At 46.6% G+C, this 9,761-nt stretch overlaps 1 pseudogene; it reads left to right on the top strand.

Moving 5' to 3' along the window:
- The first annotated feature begins 866 nt into the window (after nt 1–866).
- On the top strand, nt 867–9,414 carry LOC121023083 (alpha/beta hydrolase domain-containing protein 17B-like; annotated as a pseudogene).
- The last annotated feature ends 347 nt before the right edge of the window (nt 9,415–9,761 follow it).

Raw genomic sequence — 9,761 nt, forward strand, 5'->3', positions numbered from 1 at the left:
GGTGGAAGCCTGCAGAAATATCTGGAATCCTGGATGGACTTCTGGGCAGAACAGGTTCAACCCTGGTGAAGGGCCTTCCCCTCCCCCAGACCCATTGACCACCCCCCAACAACACTGTCCCAGGAAACCTTCCCTGCCCTATGGGATGCACATATGTTCTGTTGGCCCCTGGTACCGTGACCCACCTGTGCTGTTACAGCCTCTGGATAGAGACACCAAGCAGGTGGGGATGGAAATGCACCCTCCCAGTGTCATTAGTCCAGGAAGGCCATGGGCCCTCTGACAGAAAACTGAACCAGGAAGGTGGGTGTCAAGCAGGAGAGGACGCCCCATCCACCCTGTCACAGAGAGTTCCCTTATAGTCCCCTCAGCCCAGGAGCCCACCCCCCATATCCCCTCCTCAGCCTCAAAATGAGAATCCGCGAGAGCGAGACCTGGATCCCAGGTGCATCCTCCTGCCAGCTCAGGAATTGGGTTGTAGGGTGCAGAACAGACTTGGAGAAGGTCTGGGGTCAATGATGGCTTCAGCCAGAGCTGGAAAGATGAGAGAAGCAAACCTGTCCTCTCTGTCTCACTTAGAGGGCAGCAGTGCTCTGCCATGTGCACGGCTGGCTCTGTGCTTTCTTCCCCAGTGTCCCCAACAGTAAAGGTCACCTGCAGCCAGGCCTTGGAGGGCATGGTCACCATGACGTGCTGGGCTCTCAGTTTCCCTCCCGGGAATATCTTCCTGATCTGCTTCAGGATGAGGATCCTGTGAGCCAGGATGCCCAGCAGTTTAGGGAGTCCTTCCTGATGGGAAGGGGACCTACTGGATGTGTGTGGTCATAAGGAGTTCCCAGGGAGAGGAGCAGAGGTTCTCTTGCTACATGGAAGTCCCTGGAACCACACTGCACACCGTGTACCCTCAGGTGAGACTGCAGTGATCATGGAGGAGGCTCTGGCCCTGATCAGGTCAGGAGCCAGGGTGGGGAGAGGAAAGTAGGGATCCCAGGTTAATATAAGGCCTTTTTCCAAGAAATGCCCTGGTGCACCAGAATGGATGACCAACCATTGGGGTGCTATGGTTGCTTCTATTGCTTTTGTTATTGCCATTATTGTGTGTGTCCTTTCATGCAGGAAGAAGTCACCAGCAGCTGAGGGAAGCCCAGGTGAGAGTCTGGGCAGATGGTGGGATGGGAGGGGCTTTCCTGGGATGTGGGATCCCTCATCTGTCTCTGCACAGATCGGAGGGGACGACAAGCTCCTGTAACAGGAGTGGGAAGTGTGAGTGCTGAGGTGGCCTGTGAGCCACATCTGCATCCACACCCTTAGCCCTGCTCACAGCCAGGGTCACCGGGGCCTTGAGTGTGGAGCGTGGCCACTTCTGGCTCTGGCTGAGGATTGGGCAGCGAGGGCTGCGCTCCCTGCTCAGCACTTGACTCTACCTCTCTCTACTCTCAGACTCAGCAGGGCTCACCCCGGGGTGATGCGTGGCAATTATGTCCTGACTGCAGAGGGCCCAGGAGATCATGGGATCAGAGGGGCACAAGCAAGAAAGGGTCAGAGAGCTAGCAGGGAGGGATTCAACACTGGGGAGGAATCCAGACAAGAGTTGATGACCCTATTTCCTTCCTATGTGCACCCTTTCCCCAATCTCTCCAGCCATCATGAGGGATCCAAGAAAAGGACCCACAAGACCACACCTAGGGGTCAGTCTGTGGTGCCAGAGCCCTGACTATGATGTTCCACTGGGAGGATCCACTTATAGGAGATCGATGCGTCCTAAGCACAGATGGTCACCTCTGTCCACTATGCAGCCCCTGAAACTGTTCCTCCAAGACCTGTGTCCTGAATTGTTCCTCTGAGTCGGTCCCACCTGTACTCTTTCCTGGCTCCCTCTACCTGCCCCTATGCTTCCTAGAGTTTCTTTGTGGATCATATGCAAAAGGAGATGTGGATCCCTCTTGACCTTTTGGGCAGAAAGGACAGGTCATTCCCAGGGCAGCTGTGCCCACTGGTTCGATCCTACCTCCCAGATTTGCCTTGCCCAGTCTCTCAGGGCACAGCCCAAAAGACCATTTAGAGCAGAGCATGTGGACTGTGCCCTGTGGCCTCACTTTGCCTCTTTGATCCAGCTCCCTTCCTCAGGGTGGCCACTGCCCTGTAGATTTAGAGGAAGGGATGGTCAACGTGATTTCCCTGTAATCAGGCTGCTTGAGGGGAGGGAAATAAGGAAATAGCTTTTGCGTTTGGGCAAAGAACAAGTGGACGCATGAAGCAGGGAAAGGTTGGGGAAGGCAGGGCCTGGGGATTTTCTGTTGATTCTACCACCTCTGTGTGACCATCATGGAGGCCGGCTGCTTTCTCACTCTTGAACCTAATCTGTTTATACGTTGGTCCTCTGTCTAGGGCAGCCTGGGATATTCACCCTGCCCCACATTGAGGCGCTCTGACCATGTCACAACCAGAGTAAAGGCCATGCAGGTCTGCGGTTGTTCCCACTGTCTCCTGGGGTGGTCCTCCCAGAGGGAACATCAGTTCTAGTTCCTTGGAATCAAAATGGTTGTCTCATATGTCACTGGTGCATTTGCTGGAGAAAGAGCATGAAAGTCATGCGTTAATTTCTCAAATGCCTACTTTAAATGTTGGTGTCCAAACAAGTGATTTCCACTAATTTACTTTAATAAGAAGAATTCCCTTGAGCAGTGAGCTTCCTAGGCATATAAAGTGGAACAAAAATTCAAAGGGAGGCCCTGTCTGGGAGGGTTCCATGTGGGCGGTGGGGGGAGGTGGTGCAGTGGCATCTCAGGGTGCAGAGAGTGGACAGACAGCCTCACCTAGGAAGTCTTAATAACTCCTACACCTCAAGAGAACCTTGCTACATCATTGCCTGCCTTGCCTGGTCCAGTCCCTGCTAAGATCAGGGCAGGAAGGCCCTGGCAGCCTCAGACAAGCAGCACTTGGGGACAAGCTCTGATTCCAGGTGCGTGTGGGCCAGAAAGGAGGAGGGAAGGCCAAGTGCAGTCTGCAAGCCTGGGCCAGGGGTGAGGTTGGAGGGCAAGGTCAGGCCTTTATGAAGGTGGAGTGCTCCTGAGTCAGGTCAAGTGCAGACCCCGCCGCAGCCCACTTCTTCTAGACGAGACCTGCTGGTCACCTGGGCTTTCTGATGTGCCTTCCAGTTAGGAGCTGCTGGCTCAGCGCTACAGGAAGGGGGAAGCTGAGCTGCAGGTGGAGTCAGTGCCTGTGGCAGAGGGGCCAGAAAGCAGACACTTGTGCGCAGGTGCTTATGCGGGTGGGGAGCCGGGCAGCTAGGGAGAAGGAGCTGTGTTTGTGACCATTGCCTGACCTGGAACAACAAGCAACAGGGACATGTCTTTCAGGGAGGGTCTGTACTCTGCTGGGGGATGGGTCGAGGCTTGAGAGGAAGGAAGACATTGAATTTCTGCTCCAGGGTGTTGTCCTTGATCCTGAGGCCCTTTCCTGCTCCTGTCTGGTGGTTGGTGGAAGCAGAGGGATGCTGAAGGATCATGGGTAGAGACCAGCAAGGGCTGGAAAAAGGGTGAGAGAGGAAAAAAAGTGAGGGTACTGGGCCACTTGGGTGGCTCAGTGGGTTAAGCATCCCACCTTGGTTCAGGTCATGATCTCATGGTTCGTGGGTCAAGCCCCGAGTCAAGCTGTCTGCTCTGTCTCCCCCTGTCTCTTAAATAAATTAATAAAGAGAATTAAAGAAAAAGGAAAAAATATTGTATTAAAAAAATGAGGGTTTTATCCTCCTCCACAGAAAGGCCAAGCCGAGACTGCAGCATCTGAAGAGAAGTCCTGAGTCTCACAAAGCAACATTCTGCACCAGTTGGGCTTCTACTGGCTTCTCTTTTCCCCCAGAGCTTGTGACCTTCAAGACCTGGATCAACACTAGATGGCAGCACAGGGCATTTAACAGCATCACTGTACTCTCCACTGAGAGCCAGCACCACCTGCAGCTCTGTGAGGAGGCCTTTTGGTATTTTCTGGACCATTCAGATCTTCAGATGAAGGCAGCCCCAGCTCATGTCACATGAAGCAGAAGAGCTGCCCACCGAGCTGATCCGACCTACAGAATGAGAGAGAATTAAAAGGTGGTTGTTGGGGTTTTTTTTTAATTTGAGAGAGGGAGAGAGAGAGAGAGAGCGCGCACGCAGAGGGGAGAGAGGCAGAGGAAGAGAGGGAGAGAATCTTAAGCAGGCTCCATGCTCAGCAGGGAGTCTGATGGGGGCTCCATCCCACAACCCTGGGTCATGACCTGAGCTGAAATCAAGAGCCTGACGCTCAACCACCTGAGCCACTCAGGTGCCCCTAAGAAGTGGTTGTTTTATTTGTAGATTTTTGGTTACCTAGCAACAGGTCACAGGAATATGTACCATACAATGTACTGCTTGCTATTAGTATGTTTTATTTATTGTCTGTCTTTCCTATCAGATGGTCAACATTGGGAGAATATATGTTCTGTTTCCTTAAATGAGTACAGGGCCTAACACAGAGATTGGCACAGAGGCATTCACTTAATATACTTGGAAATAGGAGGGAAGGAAGGAAGGAAGGAAGGAAGGAAGGAAGGAAGGAATGCTGTGACCAGAATTCCTTAACGTTTACTTTGAGGCTGGAAAGAGGAAAGTTCATGGGTGTTTGGTGTGATGGGTCCTGTACACATGTGGCTGCATCTGCATGTGTTCCTATGTGAGTTTAGAGCCTGCCTGTTGGTCTTGGTTGCCTGAGAAAGCAACCAGGGCTATGCACAGTGTCTCCTGCACTCACGTTTCAATCAATTGGGAACTGTAGACAGGCAGCGCTTAACCACCAGATGCCTTTAAGATGTCTGGGACTCGGGAAGGGGCTTTTCCTGTTGTAGGTCATTAGCACAGCTACAGGGATTAAGGTCCTTGGGAGCTCCTGACTGGCTGACCTCAAATTTCTTGGTTAGCCATCAGGGTAGAAATGAGATTTGACCTTGGGTACCAGAGGTCCTGACTCAAGTGTTATGGGTAGCAGACGGTGAGACCTGAAGTGGTCAGGAGAGAAGATTGTGGCATTTACAGCACTAAAGGAAAGAGCCAGTATCCCAGCCTCCAGCATCAGAGGCAGCAGCAAGACCAAGTGACAGGGACTCCTAGGTCCAAGGTCCTCTGTGGAAAGTGCCAGCATGTGTACTGGAGCATCCAGCATGTTTGTGGGTCTGGCTACAGATCTAGGAATCAACCTTAATGGCCTAGAGACCTTTTTCTTCTGTCAGGCCAGAGTCCCTGGCTATTCAATGGGGAGGAAACATCAGTGTCAATGTAGATTTGGGGAAACACTTTACAAGCCAAACAGGACCCAAGGGGTCTGCCCCCTGTATGTAGAGCCCTATCCTTATGCAGTAGCTGTGGGAGACCTTGGGCAGGTCCTGGCTAAGCAGGTAAAGGGGAGCTTGGGGCTTCTGTCTTCAGCACTGTGGCCACACTGAGGCATTGTCACTCTGCTCTCAGTTTCTCACTGAACAACACTGGTGGAAGGGTGGGCAGAATGTAGAAAGTTACCATGCACACATGCTCAGGGGGAAGCATGGCTGAAAAATGACTTTGGAAGAAATGTGAACCTCAGGCTGATTTCTGGCACACAGACTACAATGATCAAAAATCAAAACCAAAACAAACCGGCTAATGGGAAGAATCTGGTTTTCAGAGTTACCACATTATAAGATTGAGATGACCAGTTTTCAACAACAACAAAACACAAAGTATACAACGAAACAGGAAAATATGATTCATTGAAACAAACAAAGAAAACCTAGAAAACATCCCTGTGAAAGATCAGAATGTGGACTTACTAGAAGTACTTTATTTATTTTTAAAAATTGTTTTTAAAGTTTTTTTTTTTTTTGAAAGAGAGAGAAACAGAGAGAAGCAGAGTGTGAGCAGGGAGAGGCAGAGAGAGAGGGAGATACAGATCCGAAGCAAACTCCGGGCTCTGAGCTGTCAGCACAGAGCCCGACATGGGGCTCAAACCCACATACCATGAGATCATGACCTGAGCTGAAGTCAGATGCTTAATCGACTGAGCCACCCAGGTGTCCATAGACAAGTACTTTAAACCAACTGTCTGTAAGATGCTCAAAGAATTAAAGGAAATGACAAAAAATCAAGACATTGAGCTAAGAATAAAATAAAATATCAACAAAGAGATACAAAGCACGAAAAGAAACTGAAAGTCCAGTGCTGATATGTACAATAACTGTAATGAAAAATTTACTAGAGGTTTCAAGAGCAGATTACAGTAATCAGAACAAAGAATCACTGAGCATGAACATAGGACAATTGAAATGATCACATCTGAGGAACCAAATGAAAAACACTAAAGACAAGTGAACAGAGCCTAGGGGAGCACTGAGACACCAGAAAGGGGACCCACATATGCATTGTGGGAGTCCCAGACAGAAGACAGAGAATAAAGTAAGAGAGATTATTTGAAGAGATAACGGCTGAAAACTTGATCCAAATTGATGAAAGATGTAAATATAAACATCCAGGAAGAAGAGCAAATTCCATTTAGGATGAACGCAAAAGACATCCACACCAAGACACATTATAACGAAACTGTTGAAAACCAAAGGCAAAGAAAGAGTCTTGAAAGCACTAAGAGAAAAGGGACTCATTGCATACAAGCATTCCTTTAAAAAATGGCAGGTTTGTCATCAGAAACCCTAGAGACCAGAAGGCAATGGGCTGATACGCCATGTGCTGAAAGAAAAATATTCAATTAAGAATCCTATATCTGCAAAATGGGTCTTCAAGTGAGCGAGCAATTATGACATTCGCTGGTCAACAAAGGCTGAGAGAATTCATTTCCACCATAGTTGCCCTGCAAGGTCTGCAAAGGGAATCCTTCAGGATGAAAGGACACTGGACAGTCACTGAAGCTGTGTGAAGAAATACAGATCTCAGTGAAGGTAAATAAATGGGCAATTATAAACGTAGTATTAGTGTGACTTTGGTTTGTAACTCTAGTGTTTGTTGTCTACATGATTTAAATGACTGATACATTAAAGAAAAATCCACTATTATCATACTTTTGAATTGTAACTCCACTTTTTGTTTTTGACTTGATTTAACAAATACACGAAAATAATTATTAGTCTGTTTTGGGACAGTGTATAAAGATGTAATTTTCTGACATCAATTACTGCAAGAGGATCAGATGGAGCTGTATAAAATGAGACTTTTGGTCTGTTATTGAAGATAAGCTTATAGAAATACACATTAGAGGGCTATACTTTTAGGATGTGTAATGTGATCCCGATGGTAAACACAAAGAAAATGTCTATAGAGTAATATATGTAAAAGGAAATAAGAAGGAATTAAACCATTTCACTAAAAAACGAAACTAAACAAACACTAAAACAACAAATCCAGAAATGAGGAACAACATAATTATAAGGCATGTAGAAAATAGCCAAATATCAGAGACATGTCCCTCCTTATCAGCAATTACTTTGGATCTAAATGAGTTAAATGCTCCAATCAAAACTAGACGCTTGGCAGAAAGGTGACAGAAAGATGATCTAACTCTATGTTGTCTAAAAGAGACTCACTTTATCCAAAAACACAAATAGTTTGACAGTGAAAAGAAGGAAAAGGTATCCCCTGCCCACAGTAACCAAGAGAGAACTGGAGTATTTCTTCTGATATCAGACCAAATAGACTTTAAATCAAAGAAGTTTAGAAGAGACAAAAAAAGAATAGTAAATATTAATAAAAGTTTTAATATAGCAGGAAGATATAACAATGATAAAGTTCTAGAATTTAATAACAGATCAACAAACTATGTGAGCAAAACTTGATAGAAGGGAGAGGTAGGGATCAGCAATAGTAGCTGGAGAATTCACTCTCCCATTCTCAAAGCTGGATAGAGCACCCTGCAGAAGAAAAGTAAAGAAACACAGATCTGGAGCAACATAACAAACCAGCTAGATCTGACACACGTACCCAGCACTCCACCCACAAATAACAGAATACACGTTCTTCTCCAGCGCACATGGGACGTTGTCCAGGATACACCATATGTTAGACCACAAACTAAGACTCAACAGTATTAAAAAGGAGATATCAGACAAACTATCTTTTCCTGCCACAATGGAATACAGTTAGAAATCAAAACCAAAAGGAAAACTGGAAAATTGACAAAGTGGAGGAAATCAAACACACTCTTAACCAATGGGCCCAAAGAAATCCCAAGTGAACTATTTAAAAAATATTTATATCGGTGACCAACTCCTTCCTTAGCGAGGGTTCTGCTCACCCCCTCGGTTCCCTGTCCTCCTTCCTCCCACCAGGAGAACTGGCCCTGCGGTAGAGACTGAGGAGAAGCAGAGAAAGGACAGTAAGGGTGAAGAAAGACCTAGCTGCGTCTTGGGGGGCTTCTGTAGTGCCAGAAGGGGAGGTGGCAGAAGGTACAGGTGGTTCACACCTTGTGGAGGACAGTGTGTGGGCAGGGGCTCCCTTCCAGCTCTTTCTTCCTGACACCTCAGGTGCAGAAGAGTAATCTCTCCTTTAGTGAACTATGCGGCCTCTTCTGTCTGCCTTCCCTGGGAAAATGGCTTCAAAATTAGCATTTTTGCCACCTGATCCAACTTACATGCTGATGTGTGATGAATGTGGAAGCCTCTGGACTTTACATCAATCACAACCAGCAGACTGGCAGCACTCTTCTAGACAAAGAGATGCTATTAGAGTTTACTGACTAGAACCAGTAAAGGCAGCAGAATTCCTGCATGTTTATGCTTGTTCACCCAATGTCAAGTACACTTTATTCTCACATGAAAGTGCCGTTGATCTTGGTCAGATGAGCAGCTTTACGTAGGACTGGGATCACGGAGTAATAGTCATATGTTCTCATAGGATTATTCTGGGATGGCGCAAGGTCTGGGAAACCAACAGAGAAGAACCTCTGTGCGGATATAGAAGCTGCTTGGCTTGCTCTTAGGACAAGATATGGATAACGCCCTGAAAATGTGATTCTATAATGGCCAAATTAGAGAGAGACAGTACCATTTGTGGATCTTGCTGCTTAGTGTAAGGGTGCTTCTTACACCAAAGAATTACAAAGAGTAATTCTTCATTCCCCTTCGACCTCCGCAATGCCAGTCGCTTTTCCTGATACCATGAAGACCTACTGTTTGGATGCATTCCCAAACATTGACAAAGTCTCTAAGATAACCTCTCCAGTATTAACAATTTACGGGACTGAAGGTGAAGTCAGTGACTTTTCACATGGCCTCACATTGTTTGAGTCTTCCCAAAGACCCGTGGATCCTCTGTGGGTAAAAGGGACCATCACAATGATATGGAACATGAGGGACAGCACCTTGAAAGGTTGAAACAGTTTGGATCACAGGAACCGGTCAATTTGCAAATTAGTCTGTAAATTTGTATACTGGGTTTTCCTTTCTTGCTGTGCTGAATTCTTTGGTAAATAACATGAAGCCTGAAGGTTTTGTTTGCAATTCATGTGAGCTGCCTTCATAAATGTCCCGGTAATGAATTGTAAACAGACTTAATGGAGGCTTTAATTACCAGAACTGGAAACTGGAAATAACAGTACCATGCAATCAGGTTGTGTAATTTGTATTTTTTCTGTGAATTTTTTTAAACATTAAAATAAGTACTGTGTAAGATTTTAATTCTATAAAACCAAATGCTGTAAAATTATTGCCAGCTATTTTTGCATAGCAGAAACAAATTTATAAATATTTTAAAAACATCTCAGGGCAC

The sequence above is a fragment of the Herpailurus yagouaroundi genome, unplaced genomic scaffold, assembly GCF_014898765.1.
Source record: "Herpailurus yagouaroundi ecotype Mexico unplaced genomic scaffold, PumYag 511, whole genome shotgun sequence".
Lineage (NCBI taxonomy): Eukaryota > Metazoa > Chordata > Mammalia > Carnivora > Felidae > Herpailurus > Herpailurus yagouaroundi.